Consider the following 15,884-nt stretch of genomic DNA (forward strand, 5'->3'; position numbering starts at 1 on the left):
GGGACCCAAAATCGGTGAGTAATAGCATAAAAACTGGCCAAAATGGACCAAATCTGCGAGTTTTGACGAGGTCCCCGTAACCGGTCCCCGGAGATCGTGGAATATTCGGATCGCCCCAGGAACCAAAATAAATGAGTAATAGCTTAGAAAACTGGCCAGAATGTACCAAATCTGTGGTTTTTTACGAGGTCCCCGTAACCGGTCCCCGAAGTTCCCCGGACGTTTGTAGCGCCCCGGGACCGCGATTCAGTGAGTAATAGCATAGAAAACTGGCTAGAATGGACCAAATCTGCGAGTTTTGACAAGGTCACCGTAACCGGTCCCCGGAGTTCGTGGAATGTTTGTAGTGCCCCGGGACCCATAATCAATGAGTAATAGCATAGAAACTGTCCAGGATGCACCAAATCTGCGAGTTTTGATGAGGTCCCCATAACCGGTCCCCGAAGTTCCCCCAACGTTTCTAGCGCCACGGGACCCAGAATCCGTGAGTAATAGCATAGAAAACTGGACAGAATGGACCAAATCTACGAGTTTGGACGAGGTCCCCATAACCGGTCCCCGAAATTCCCCAAACGTTTGTAGCTCCCAGGGACCGAAAGTCGGTGAGTAATTGCATAGAAAACTGCGCGAATGGACAAAATCTGCGAGTTTTGAATTTGTCCCCGTAACGGGTCCCCGACATCCACGAATGTTCCGAGTGGCCCGGGACCCAAAATTGGTGAGTAATAGCATAGTAAACTTAGCAAAATGGACCAAATCTGCGAGTTTTGACGAGGTCCCTGTAAACGGTCCCCGGAGTTCGTGGAATATTCGGATCGCCCCATGCACTAAAATAAATGAGTAATACCATAGAAAACTAGCGAGAATGGTACAAATCTGCGAGTTCTGACGACGTCCCCGAAGTTCCCCGAACGTTTGCAGAGCCCCGGGATCCAGAATCAGTGTGTAATAGCATAGAAAACTGGCCATGCCGGACCAAGTCTACGAGTTTGGACGAGGTCCCCATAACCGGTCCCCGAAGTTCCACGAACGTTCGTAGCTCCCCGGGACCCAAAATCGGTGAGTAATAGCATAAAAACTGGCCAAAATGGACCAAATCTGCGAGTTTTGACGAGGTCCCCGTAACCGGTCCCCGGAGATCGTGGAATATTCGGATCGCCCCAGGAACCAAAATAAATGAGTAATAGCTTAGAAAACTGGCCAGAATGTACCAAATCTGTGGTTTTTTACGAGGTCCCCGTAACCGGTCCCCGAAGTTCCCCGGACGTTTGTAGCGCCCCGGGACCGCGATTCAGTGAGTAATAGCATAGAAAACTGGCTAGAATGGACCAAATCTGCGAGTTTTGACAAGGTCACCGTAACCGGTCCCCGGAGTTCGTGGAATGTTTGTAGTGCCCCGGGACCCATAATCAATGAGTAATAGCATAGAAACTGTCCAGGATGCACCAAATCTGCGAGTTTTGATGAGGTTCCCATAACCGGTCCCCGAAGTTCCCCGAACGTTTCTAGCGCCACGGGACCCAGAATCCGTGAGTAATAGCATAGAAAACTGGACAGAATGGACCAAATCTACGAGTTTGGACGAGGTCCCCATAACCGGTCCCCGAAATTCCCCAAACGTTTGTAGCTCCCAGGGACCGAAAGTCGGTGAGTAATTGCATAGAAAACTGCGCGAATGGACAAAATCTGCGAGTTTTGAATTTGTCCCCGTAACGGGTCCCCGACATCCACGAATGTTCCGAGTGGCCCGGGACCCAAAATCGGTGAGTAATAGCATAGTAAACTTAGCAAAATGGACCAAATCTGCGAGTTTTGACGAGGTCCCCGTAAACGGTCCTCGGAGTTCGTGGAATATTCGGATCGCCCCATGAACTAAAATAAATGAGTAATAGCATAGAAAACTAGCGAGAATGGTACAAATCTGCGAGTTCTGACAACGTCCCCGAAGTTCCCCGAACGTTTGCAGAGCCCCGGGATCCAGAATCAGTGTGTAATAGCATAGAAAACTGGCCATGCCGGACCAAGTCTACGAGTTTGGACGAGGTCCCCATAACCGGTCCCCGAAGTTCCACGAACGTTCGTAGCTCCCCGGGACCCAAAATCGGTGAGTAATAGCATAAAAACTGGCCAAAATGGACCAAATCTGCGAGTTTTGACGAGGTCCCCGTAACCGGTCCCCGGAGATCGTGGAATATTCGGATCGCCCCAGGAACCAAAATAAATGAGTAATAGCATAGAAAACTGGCCAGAATGGACCAAATCTGTGGTTTTTTACGAGGTCCCCGTAACCGGTCCCCGAAGTTCCCCGGACGTTTGTAGCGCCCCGGGACCGCGATTCAGTGAGTAATAGCATAGAAAACTGGCTAGAATGGACCAAATCTGCGAGTTTTGACAAGGTCAGCGTAACCGGTCCCCGGAGTTCGTGGAATGTTTGTAGTGCCCCGGGACCCATAATCAATGAGTAATAGCATAGAAACTGTCCAGGATGCACCAAATCTGCGAGTTTTGATGAGGTCCCCATAACCGGTCCCCGAAGTTCCCCGAACGTTTCTAGCGCCACGGGACCCTGAATCCGTGAGTAATAGCATAGAAAACTGGACAGAATGGACCAAATCTACGAGTTTGGACGAGGTCCCCATAACCGGTCCCCGAAATTCCCCAAACGTTTGTAGCTCCCAGGGACCGAAAGTCGGTGAGTAATTGCATAGAAAACTGCGCGAATGGACAAAATCTGCGAGTTTTGAATTTGTCCCCGTAACGGGTCCCCGACATCCACGAATGTTCCGAGTGGCCCGGGACCCAAAATCGGTGAGTAATAGCATAGTAAACTTAGCAAAATGGACCGAATCTGCGAGTTTTGACGAGGTCCCCGTAAACGGTCCCCGGAGTTCGTGGAATATTCGGATCGCCCCATGAACTAAAATAAATGAGTAATAGCATAGAAAACTAGCGAGAATGGTACAAATCTGCGAGTTCTGACGACGTCCCCGAAGTTCCCCGAACGTTTGCAGAGCCCCGGGATCCAGAATCAGTGTGTAATAGCATAGAAAACTGGCCATGCCGGACCAAGTCTACGAGTTTGGACGAGGTCCCCATAACCGGTCCCCGAAGTTCCACGAACGTTTGTAGCTCCCCGGGACCCAAAATCGGTGAGTAATAGCATAAAAAACTGGCCAAAATGGACCAAATCTGCGAGTTTTGACGAGGTCCCCGTAACCGGTCCCCGGAGATCGTGGAATATTCGGATCGCCCCACGAACCAAAATAAATGAGTAATAGCATAGAAAACTGGCCAGAATGGACCAAATCTGTGGTTTTTTACGAGGTCCCCGTAACCGGTCCCCGAAGTTCCCCGGACGTTTGTAGCGCCCCGGGACCGAGATTCAGTGAGTAATAGCATAGAAAACTGGCTAGAATGGACCAAATCTGCGAGTTTTGACAAGGTCACCGTAACCGGTCCCCAGAGTTCGTGGAATGTTTGTAGTGCCCCGGGACCCATAATCAATGAGTAATAGCATAGAAACTGTCCAGGATGCACCAAATCTGCGAGTTTTGATGAGGTCCCCATAACCGGTCCCCGAAGTTCCCCGAACGTTTCTAGCGCCACGGGACCCAGAATCCGTGAGTAATAGCATAGAAAACTGGACAGAGTGGACCAAATCTACGAGTTTGGACGAGGTCCCCATAACCGGTCCCCGAAATTCCCCAAACGTTTGTAGCTCCCAGGGACCGAAAGTCGGTGAGTAATTGCATAGAAAACTGCGCGAATGGACAAAATCTGCGAGTTTTGAATTTGTCCCCGTAACGGGTCCCCGACATCCACGAATGTTCCGAGTGGCCCGGGACCCAAAATCGGTGAGTAATAGCATAGTAAACTTAGCAAAATGGACCGAATCTGCGAGTTTTGACGAGGTCCCCGTAAACGGTCCCCGGAGTTCGTGGAATATTCGGATCGCCCCATGAACTAAAATAAATGAGTAATAGCATAGAAAACTAGCGAGAATGGTACAAATCTGCGAGTTCTGACGACGTCCCCGAAGTTCCCCGAACGTTTGCAGAGCCCCGGGATCCAGAATCAGTGTGTAATAGCATAGAAAACTGGCCATGCCGGACCAAGTCTACGAGTTTGGACGAGGTCCCCATAACCGGTCCCCGAAGTTCCACGAACGTTTGTAGCTCCCCGGGACCCAAAATCGGTGAGTAATAGCATAAAAAACTGGCCAAAATGGACCAAATCTGCGAGTTTTGACGAGGTCCCCGTAACCGGTCCCCGGAGATCGTGGAATATTCGGATCGCCCCACGAACCAAAATAAATGAGTAATAGCATAGAAAACTGGCCAGAATGGACCAAATCTGTGGTTTTTTACGAGGTCCCCGTAACCGGTCCCCGAAGTTCCCCGGACGTTTGTAGCGCCCCGGGACCGAGATTCAGTGAGTAATAGCATAGAAAACTGGCTAGAATGGACCAAATCTGCGAGTTTTGACAAGGTCACCGTAACCGGTCCCCAGAGTTCGTGGAATGTTTGTAGTGCCCCGGGACCCATAATCAATGAGTAATAGCATAGAAACTGTCCAGGATGCACCAAATCTGCGAGTTTTGATGAGGTCCCCATAACCGGTCCCCGAAGTTCCCCGAACGTTTCTAGCGCCACGGGACCCAGAATCCGTGAGTAATAGCATAGAAAACTGGACAGAGTGGACCAAATCTACGAGTTTGGACGAGGTCCCCATAACCGGTCCCCGAAATTCCCCAAACGTTTGTAGCTCCCAGGGACCGAAAGTCGGTGAGTAATTGCATAGAAAACTGCGCGAATGGACAAAATCTGCGAGTTTTGAATTTGTCCCCGTAACGGGTCCCCGACATCCACGAATGTTCCGAGTGGCCCGGGACCCAAAATCGGTGAGTAATAGCATAGTAAACTTAGCAAAATGGACCGAATCTGCGAGTTTTGACGAGGTCCCCGTAAACGGTCCCCGGAGTTCGTGGAATATTCGGATCGCCCCATGAACTAAAATAAATGAGTAATAGCATAGAAAACTAGCGAGAATGGTACAAATCTGCGAGTTCTGACGACGTCCCCGAAGTTCCCCGAACGTTTGCAGAGCCCCGGGATCCAGAATCAGTGTGTAATAGCATAGAAAACTGGCCATGCCGGACCAAGTCTACGAGTTTGGACGAGGTCCCCATAACCGGTCCCCGAAGTTCCACGAACGTTTGTAGCTCCCCGGGACCCAAAATCGGTGAGTAATAGCATAAAAAACTGGCCAAAATGGACCAAATCTGCGAGTTTTGACGAGGTCCCCGTAACCGGTCCCCGGAGATCGTGGAATATTCGGATCGCCCCACGAACCAAAATAAATGAGTAATAGCATAGAAAACTGGCCAGAATGGACCAAATCTGTGGTTTTTTACGAGGTCCCCGTAACCGGTCCCCGAAGTTCCCCGGACGTTTGTAGCGCCCCGGGACCGAGATTCAGTGAGTAATAGCATAGAAAACTGGCTAGAATGGACCAAATCTGCGAGTTTTGACAAGGTCACCGTAACCGGTCCCCAGAGTTCGTGGAATGTTTGTAGTGCCCCGGGACCCATAATCAATGAGTAATAGCATAGAAACTGTCCAGGATGCACCAAATCTGCGAGTTTTGATGAGGTCCCCATAACCGGTCCCCGAAGTTCCCCGAACGTTTCTAGCGCCACGGGACCCAGAATCCGTGAGTAATAGCATAGAAAACTGGACAGAGTGGACCAAATCTACGAGTTTGGACGAGGTCCCCATAACCGGTCCCCGAAATTCCCCAAACGTTTGTAGCTCCCAGGGACCGAAAGTCGGTGAGTAATTGCATAGAAAACTGCGCGAATGGACAAAATCTGCGAGTTTTGAATTTGTCCCCGTAACGGGTCCCCGACATCCACGAATGTTCCGAGTGGCCCGGGACCCAAAATCGGTGAGTAATAGCATAGTAAACTTAGCAAAATGGACCGAATCTGCGAGTTTTGACGAGGTCCCCGTAAACGGTCCCCGGAGTTCGTGGAATATTCGGATCGCCCCATGAACTAAAATAAATGAGTAATAGCATAGAAAACTAGCGAGAATGGTACAAATCTGCGAGTTCTGACAACGTCCCCGAAGTTCCCCGAACGTTTGCAGAGCCCCGGGATCCAGAATCAGTGTGTAATAGCATAGAAAACTAGCCATGCCGGACCAAGTCTACTAGTTTGGACGAGGTCCCCATAACCGGTCCCCGAAGTTCCACGAACGTTTGTAGCTCCCCGGGACCCAAAATCGGTGAGTAATAGCATAAAAAACTGGCCAAAATGGACTAAATCTGCGAGTTTTGACGAGGTCCCCGTAACCGGTACCCGGAGATCGTGGAATATTCGGATCGCCCCAGGAACCAAAATAAATGAGTAATAGCATAGAAAACTGGCCAGAATGGACCAAATCTGTGGTTTTTTACGAGGTCCCCGTAACCGGTCCCCGAAGTTCCCCCGACGTTTGTAGCGCCCCGGGACCGCGTTTCAGTGAGTAATAGCATAGAAAACTGGCTAGAATGGACCAAATCTGCGAGTTTTGACAAGGTCACCGTATCGGTCCCCGGAGTTCGTGGAATGTTTGTAGTGCCCCGGGACCCATAATCAATGAGTAATAGCATAGAAACTGTCCAGGATGCACCAAATCTGTGAGTTTTGATGAGGTCCCCATAACCGGTCCCCGAAGTTCCCCGAACGTTTCTAGCGCCACGGGACCCAGAATCCGTGAGTAATAGCATAGAAAACTGGACAGAATGGACCAAATCTACGAGTTTGGACGAGGTCCCCATAACCGGTCCCCGAAATTCCCCAAACGTTTGTAGCTCCCAGGGACCGAAAGTCGGTGAGTAATTGCATAGAAAACTGCGCGAATGGACAAAATATGCGAGTTTTGAATTTGTCCCCGTAACGGGTCCCCGACATCCACGAATGTTCCGAGTGGCCCGGGACCCAAAATCGGTGAGTAATAGCATAGTAAACTTAGCAAAATGGACCAAATCTGCGAGTTTTGACGAGGTCCCCGTAAACGGTCCCCGGAGTTCGTGGAATATTCGGATCACCCCATGAACTAAAATAAATGACTAATAGCATAGAAAACTAGCAAGAATGGTACAAATCTTCGAGTTTTGACAACGTCCCCGAAGTTCCCCGAACGTTTGCCGAGCCCCGGGATCCAGAATCAGTGTGTAATAGCATAGAAAACTGGACATGCCGGACCAAGTCTACTAGTTTGGACGAGGTCCCCATAACCGGTCCCCGAAGTTCCACGAACGTTTGTAGCTCCCCGGGACCCAAAATCGGTGAGTAATAGCATAAAAAACTGGCCAAAATGGACCAAATCTGCGAGTTTTGACGAGGTCCCCGTAACCGGTCCCCGGAGATCGTGGAATATTCGGATCGCCCCAGGAACCAAAATAAATGAGTAATAGCATAGAAAACTGGCCAGAATGGACCAAATCTGTGGTTTTTTACGAGGTCCCCGTAACCGGTCCCCGAAGTTCCCCGGACGTTTGTAGCGCCCCGGGACCGAGATTCAGTGAGTAATAGCATAGAAAACTGGCTAGAATGGACCAAATCTGCGAGTTTTGACAAGGTCACCGTAACCGGTCCCCGGAGTTCGTGGAATGTTTGTAGTGCCCCGGGACCCATAGTCAATGAGTAATAGCATAGAAACTGTCCAGGATGCACCAAATCTGCGAGTTTTGATGAGGTCCCCATAACCGGTCCCCGAAGTTCCCCGAACGTTTCTAGCGCCACGGGACCCAGAATCCGTGAGTAATAGCATAGAAAACTGGACAGAATGGACCAAATCTACGAGTTTGGACGAGGTCCCCATAACCGGTCCCCGAAATTCCCCAAACGTTTGTAGCTCCCAGGGACCGAAAGTCGGTGAGTAATTGCATAGAAACTGCGCGAATGGACAAAATCTGCGAGTTTTGAATTTGTCCCCGTAACGGGTCCCCGACATCCACGAATGTTCCGAGTGGCCCGGGACCCAAAATCGGTGAGTAATAGCATAGTAAACTTAGCAAAATGGACCGAATCTGCGAGTTTTGACGAGGTCCCCGTAAACGGTCCCCGGAGTTCGTGGAATATTCGGATCGCCCCATGAACTAAAATAAATGAGTAATAGCATAGAAAACTAGCGAGAATGGTACAAATCTGCGAGTTCTGACGACGTCCCCGAAGTTCCCCGAACGTTTGCAGAGCCCCGGGATCCAGAATCAGTGTGTAATAGCATAGAAAACTGGCCATGCCGGACCAAGTCTACGAGTTTGGACGAGGTCCCCATAACCGGTCCCCGAAGTTCCACGAACGTTCGTAGCTCCCCGGGACCCAAATTCGGTGAGTAATAGCATAAAAAACTGGCCAAAATGGACCAAATCTGCGAGTTTTGACGAGGTCCCCGTAACCGGTCCCCGGAGATCGTGGAATATTCGGATCGCCCCAGGAACCAAAATAAATGAGTAATAGCATAGAAAACTGGCCAGAATGGACCAAATCTGTGGTTTTTTACGAGGTCCCCGTAACCGGTCCCCGAAGTTCCCCGGACGTTTGTAGCGCCCCGGGACCGAGATTCAGTGAGTAATAGCATAGAAAACTGGCTAGAATGGACCAAATCTGCAAGTTTTGACAAGGTCACCGTAACCGGTCCCCGGAGTTCGTGGAATGTTTGTAGTGCCCCGGGACCCATAATCAATGAGTAATAGCATAGAAACTGTCCAGGATGCACCAAATCTGCGAGTTTTTATGAGGTCCCCATGACCGGTCCCCGAAGTTCCCCGAACGTTTCTAGCGCCACGGGACCCAGAATCCGTGAGTAATAGCATAGAAAACTGGACAGAATGGACCAAATCTACGAGTTTGGACGAGGTCCCCATAACCGGTCCCCGAAATTCCCCAAACGTTTGTAGCTCCCAGGGACCGAAAGTCGGTGAGTAATTGCATAGAAAACTGCGCGAATGGACAAAATCTGCGAGTTTTGAATTTGTCCCCGTAACGGGTCCCCGACATCCACGAATGTTCCGAGTGGCCCGGGACCCAAAATCGGTGAGTAATAGCATAGTGAACTTAGCAAAATGGACCAAATCTGCGAGTTTTGACGAGGTCCCCGTAAACGGTCCCCGGAGTTCGTGGAATATTCGGATCGCCCCATGAACTAAAATAAATGAGTAATAGCATAGAAAACTAGCGAGAATGGTACAAATCTGCGAGTTCTGACGACGTCCCCGAAGTTCCCCGAACGTTTGCAGAGCCCCGGGATCCAGAATCAGTGTGTAATAGCATAGAAAACTGGCCATGCCGGACCAAGTCTACGAGTTTGGACGAGGTCCCCATAACCGGTCCCCGAAGTTCCACGAACGTTCGTAGCTCCCCGGGACCCAAATTCGGTGAGTAATAGCATAAAAAACTGGCCAAAATGGACCAAATCTGCGAGTTTTGACGAGGTCCCCGTAACCGGTCCCCGGAGATCGTGGAATATTCGGATCGCCCCAGGAACCAAAATAAATGAGTAATAGCATAGAAAACTGGCCAGAATGGACCAAATCTGTGGTTTTTTACGAGGTCCCCGTAACCGGTCCCCGAAGTTCCCCGGACGTTTGTAGCGCCCCGGGACCGAGATTCAGTGAGTAATAGCATAGAAAACTGGCTAGAATGGACCAAATCTGCGAGTTTTGACAAGGTCACCGTAACCGGTCCCCAGAGTTCGTGGAATGTTTGTAGTGCCCCGGGACCCATAATCAATGAGTAATAGCATAGAAACTGTCCAGGATGCACCAAATCTGCGAGTTTTGATGAGGTCCCCATAACCGGTCCCCGAAGTTCCCCGAACGTTTCTAGCGCCACGGGACCCAGAATCCGTGAGTAATAGCATAGAAAACTGGACAGAGTGGACCAAATCTACGAGTTTGGACGAGGTCCCCATAACCGGTCCCCGAAATTCCCCAAACGTTTGTAGCTCCCAGGGACCGAAAGTCGGTGAGTAATTGCATAGAAAACTGCGCGAATGGACAAAATCTGCGAGTTTTGAATTTGTCCCCGTAACGGGTCCCCGACATCCACGAATGTTCCGAGTGGCCCGGGACCCAAAATCGGTGAGTAATAGCATAGTAAACTTAGCAAAATGGACCGAATCTGCGAGTTTTGACGAGGTCCCCGTAAACGGTCCCCGGAGTTCGTGGAATATTCGGATCGCCCCATGAACTAAAATAAATGAGTAATAGCATAGAAAACTAGCGAGAATGGTACAAATCTGCGAGTTCTGACGACGTCCCCGAAGTTCCCCGAACGTTTGCAGAGCCCCGGGATCCAGAATCAGTGTGTAATAGCATAGAAAACTGGCCATGCCGGACCAAGTCTACTAGTTTGGACGAGGTCCCCATAACCGGTCCCCGAAGTTCCACGAACGTTTGTAGCTCCCCGGGACCCAAAATCGGTGAGTAATAGCATAAAAAACTGGCCAAAATGGACCAAATCTGCGAGTTTTGACGAGGTCCCCGTAACCGGTCCCCGGAGATCGTGGAATATTCGGATCGCCCCAGGAACCAAAATAAATGAGTAATAGCATAGAAAACTGGCCAGAATGGACCAAATCTGTGGTTTTTTACGAGGTCCCCGTAACCGGTCCACGAAGTTCCCCGGACGTTTGTAGCGCCCCGGGACCGCGATTCAGTGAGTAATAGCATAGAAAACTGGCTAGAATGGACCAAATCTGCAAGTTTTGACAAGGTCACCGTATCGGTCCCCGGAGTTCGTGGAATGTTTGTAGTGCCCCGGGACCCATAATCAGTGAGTAATAGCATAGAAACTGTCCAGGATGCACCAAATCTGTGAGTTTTGATGAGGTCCCCATAACCGGTCCCCGAAGTTCCCCGAACGTTTCTAGCGCCACGGGACCCAGAATCCGTGAGTAATAGCATAGAAAACTGGACAGAATGGACCAAATCTACGAGTTTGGACGAGGTCCCCATAACCGGTCCCCGAAATTCCCCAAACGTTTGTAGCTCCCAGGGACCGAAAGTCGGTGAGTAATTGCATAGAAAACTGCGCGAATGGACAAAATCTGCGAGTTTTGAATTTGTCCCCGTAACGGGTCCCCGACATCCACGAATGTTCCGAGTGGCCCGGGACCCAAAATCGGTGAGTAATAGCATAGTAAACTTAGCAAAATGGACCAAATCTGCGAGTTTTGACGAGGTCCCCGTAAACGGTCCCCGGAGTTCGTGGAATATTCGGATCACCCCATGAACTAAAATAAATGACTAATAGCATAGAAAACTAGCAAGAATGGTACAAATCTGCGAGTTCTGACAACGTCCCCGAAGTTCCCCGAACGTTTGCCGAGCCCCGGGATCCAGAATCAGTGTGTAATAGCATAGAAAACTGGCCATGCCGGACCAAGTCTACTAGTTTGGACGAGGTCCCCATAACCGGTCCCCGAAGTTCCACGAACGTTTGTAGCTCCCCGGGACCCAAAATCGGTGAGTAATAGCATAAAAAACTGGCCAAAATGGACCAAATCTGCGAGTTTTGACGAGGTCCCCGTAACCGGTCCCCGGAGATCGTGGAATATTCGGATCGCCCCAGGAACCAAAATAAATGAGTAATAGCATAGAAAACTGGCCAGAATGGACCAAATCTGTGGTTTTTTACGAGGTCCCCGTAACCGGTCCCCGAAGTTCCCCGGACGTTTGTAGCGCCCCGGGACCGCGATTCAGTGAGTAATAGCATAGAAAACTGGCTAGAATGGACCAAATCTGAGAGTTTTGACAAGGTCACCGTAACCGGTCCCCGGAGTTCGTGGAATGTTTGTAGTGCCCCGGGACCCATAGTCAATGAGTAATAGCATAGAAACTGTCCAGGATGCACCAAATCTGTGAGTTTTGATGAGGTCCCCATAACCGGTCCCCGAAGTTCCCCGAACGTTTCTAGCGCCACGGGACCCAGAATCCGTGAGTAATAGCATAGAAAACTGGACAGAATGGACCAAATCTACGAGTTTGGACGAGGTCCCCATAACCGGTCCCCGAAATTCCCCAAACGTTTGTAGCTCCCAGGGACCGAAAGTCGGTGAGTAATTGCATAGAAACTGCGCGAATGGACAAAATCTGCGAGTTTTGAATTTGTCCCCGTAACGGGTCCCCGACATCCACGAATGTTCCGAGTGGCCCGGGACCCAAAATCGGTGAGTAATAGCATAGTAAACTTAGCAAAATGGACCGAATCTGCGAGTTTTGACGAGGTCCCCGTAAACGGTCCCCGGAGTTCGTGGAATATTCGGATCGCCCCATGAACTAAAATAAATGAGTAATAGCATAGAAAACTAGCGAGAATGGTACAAATCTGCGAGTTCTGACGACGTCCCCGAAGTTCCCCGAACGTTTGCAGAGCCCCGGGATCCAGAATCAGTGTGTAATAGCATAGAAAACTGGACATGCCGGACCAAGTCTACGAGTTTGGACGAGGTCCCCATAACCGGTCCCCGAAGTTCCACGAACGTTCGTAGCTCCCCGGGACCCAAATTCGGTGAGTAATAGCATAAAAAACTGGCCAAAATGGACCAAATCTGCGAGTTTTGACGAGGTCCCCGTAACCGGTCCCCGGAGATCGTGGAATATTCGGATCGCCCCAGGAACCAAAATAAATGAGTAATAGCATAGAAAACTGGCCAGAATGGACCAAATCTGTGGTTTTTTACGAGGTCCCCGTAACCGGTCCCCGAAGTTCCCCGGACGTTTGTAGCGCCCCGGGACCGAGATTCAGTGAGTAATAGCATAGAAAACTGGCTAGAATGGACCAAATCTGCGAGTTTTGACAAGGTCACCGTAACCGGTCCCCGGAGTTCGTGGAATGTTTGTAGTGCCCCGGGACCCATAATCAATGAGTAATAGCATAGAAACTGTCCAGGATGCACCAAATCTGCGAGTTTTTATGAGGTCCCCATGACCGGTCCCCGAAGTTCCCCGAACGTTTCTAGCGCCACGGGACCCAGAATCCGTGAGTAATAGCATAGAAAACTGGACAGAATGGACCAAATCTACGAGTTTGGACGAGGTCCCCATAACCGGTCCCCGAAATTCCCCAAACGTTTGTAGCTCCCAGGGACCGAAAGTCGGTGAGTAATTGCATAGAAAACTGCGCGAATGGACAAAATCTGTGAGTTTTGAATTTGTCCCCGTAACGGGTCCCCGACATCCACGAATGTTCCGAGTGGCCCGGGACCCAAAATCGGTGAGTAATAGCATAGTGAACTTAGCAAAATGGACCGAATCTGCGAGTTTTGACGAGGTCCCCGTAAACGGTCCCCGGAGTTCGTGGAATATTCGGATCGCCCCATGAACTAAAATAAATGAGTAATAGCATAGAAAACTAGCGAGAATGGTACAAATCTGCGAGTTCTGACGACGTCCCCGAAGTTCCCCGAACGTTTGCAGAGCCCCGGGATCCAGAATCAGTGTGTAATAGCATAGAAAACTGGCCATGCCGGACCAAGTCTACGAGTTTGGACGAGGTCCCCATAACCGGTCCCCGAAGTTCCACGACCGTTCGTAGCTCCCCGGGACCCAAAATCGGTGAGTAATAGCATAAAAAACTGGCCAAAATGGACCAAATCTGCGAGTTTTGACGAGGTCCCCGTAACCGGTCCCCGGAGATCGTGGAATATTCGGATCGCCCCAGGAACCAAAATAAATGAGTAATAGCATAGAAAACTGGCCAGAATGGACCAAATCTGTGGTTTTTTACGAGGTCCCCGTAACCGGTCCCCGAAGTTCCCCGGACGTTTGTAGCGCCCCGGGACCGAGATTCAGTGAGTAATAGCATAGAAAACTGGCTAGAATGGACCAAATCTGCGAGTTTTGACAAGGTCACCGTAACCGGTCCCCAGAGTTCGTGGAATGTTTGTAGTGCCCCGGGACCCATAATCAATGAGTAATAGCATAGAAACTGTCCAGGATGCACCAAATCTGCGAGTTTTGATGAGGTCCCCATAACCGGTCCCCGAAGTTCCCCGAACGTTTCTAGCGCCACGGGACCCAGAATCCGTGAGTAATAGCATAGAAAACTGGACAGAGTGGACCAAATATACGAGTTTGGACGAGGTCCCCATAACCGGTCCCCGAAATTCCCCAAACGTTTGTAGCTCCCAGGGACCGAAAGTCGGTGAGTAATTGCATAGAAAACTGCGCGAATGGACAAAATCTGCGAGTTTTGAATTTGTCCCCGTAACGGGTCCCCGACATCCACGAATGTTCCGAGTGGCCCGGGACCCAAAATCGGTGAGTAATAGCATAGTAAACTTAGCAAAATGGACCGAATCTGCGAGTTTTGACGAGGTCCCCGTAAACGGTCCCCGGAGTTCGTGGAATATTCGGATCGCCCCATGAACTAAAATAAATGAGTAATAGCATAGAAAACTAGCGAGAATGGTACAAATCTGCGAGTTCTGACGACGTCCCCGAAGTTCCCCGAACGTTTGCAGAGCCCCGGGATCCAGAATCAGTGTGTAATAGCATAGAAAACTGGCCATGCCGGACCAAGTCTACTAGTTTGGACGAGGTCCCCATAACCGGTCCCCGAAGTTCCACGAACGTTTGTAGCTCCCCGGGACCCAAAATCGGTGAGTAATAGCATAAAAAACTGGCCAAAATGGACCAAATCTGCGAGTTTTGACGAGGTCCCCGTAACCGGTCCCCGGAGATCGTGGAATATTCGGATCGCCCCAGGAACCAAAATAAATGAGTAATAGCATAGAAAACTGGCCAGAATGGACCAAATCTGTGGTTTTTTACGAGGTCCCCGTAACCGGTCCCCGAAGTTCCCCGGACGTTTGTAGCGCCCCGGGACCGAGATTCAGTGAGTAATAGCATAGAAAACTGGCTAGAATGGACCAAATCTGCGAGTTTTGACAAGGTCACCGTAACCGGTCCCCGGAGTTCGTGGAATGTTTGTAGTGCCCCGGGACCCATAATCAATGAGTAATAGCATAGAAACTGTCCAGGATGCACCAAATCTGCGAGTTTTGATGAGGTCCCCATAACCGGTCCCCGAAGTTCCCCGAACGTTTCTAGCGCCATGGGACCCAGAATCCGTGAGTAATAGCATAGAAAACTGGACAGAGTGGACCAAATCTACGAGTTTGGACGAGGTCCCCATAACCGGTCCCCGAAATTCCCCAAACGTTTGTAGCTCCCAGGGACCGAAAGTCGGTGAGTAATTGCATAGAAAACTGCGCGAATGGACAAAATCTGCGAGTTTTGAATTTGTCCCCGTAACGGGTCCCCGACATCCACGAATGTTCCGAGTGGCCCGGGACCCAAAATCGGTGAGTAATAGCATAGTAAACTTAGCAAAATGGACCGAATCTGCGAGTTTTGACGAGGTCCCCGTAAACGGTCCCCGGAGTTCGTGGAATATTCGGATCGCCCCATGAACTAAAATAAATGAGTAATAGCATAGAAAACTAGCGAGAATGGTACAAATCTGCGAGTTCTGACAACGTCCCCGAAGTTCCCCGAACGTTTGCAGAGCCCCGGGATCCAGAATCAGTGTGTAATAGCATAGAAAACTAGCCATGCCGGACCAAGTCTACTAGTTTGGACGAGGTCCCCATAACCGGTCCCCGAAGTTCCACGAACGTTTGTAGCTCCCCGGGACCCAAAATCGGTGAGTAATAGCATAAAAAACTGGCCAAAATGGACCAAATCTGCGAGTTTTGACGAGGTCCCCGTAACCGGTCCCCGGAGATCGTGGAATATTCGGATCGCCCCAGGAACCAAAATAAATGAGTAATAGCATAGAAAACTGGCCAGAATGGACCAAATCTGTGGTTTTTTACGAGGTCCCCGTAACC

The sequence above is a fragment of the Hordeum vulgare genome, chromosome 6H (assembly GCF_904849725.1).
Source record: "Hordeum vulgare subsp. vulgare chromosome 6H, MorexV3_pseudomolecules_assembly, whole genome shotgun sequence".
Classification (NCBI taxonomy): domain Eukaryota; kingdom Viridiplantae; phylum Streptophyta; class Magnoliopsida; order Poales; family Poaceae; genus Hordeum; species Hordeum vulgare.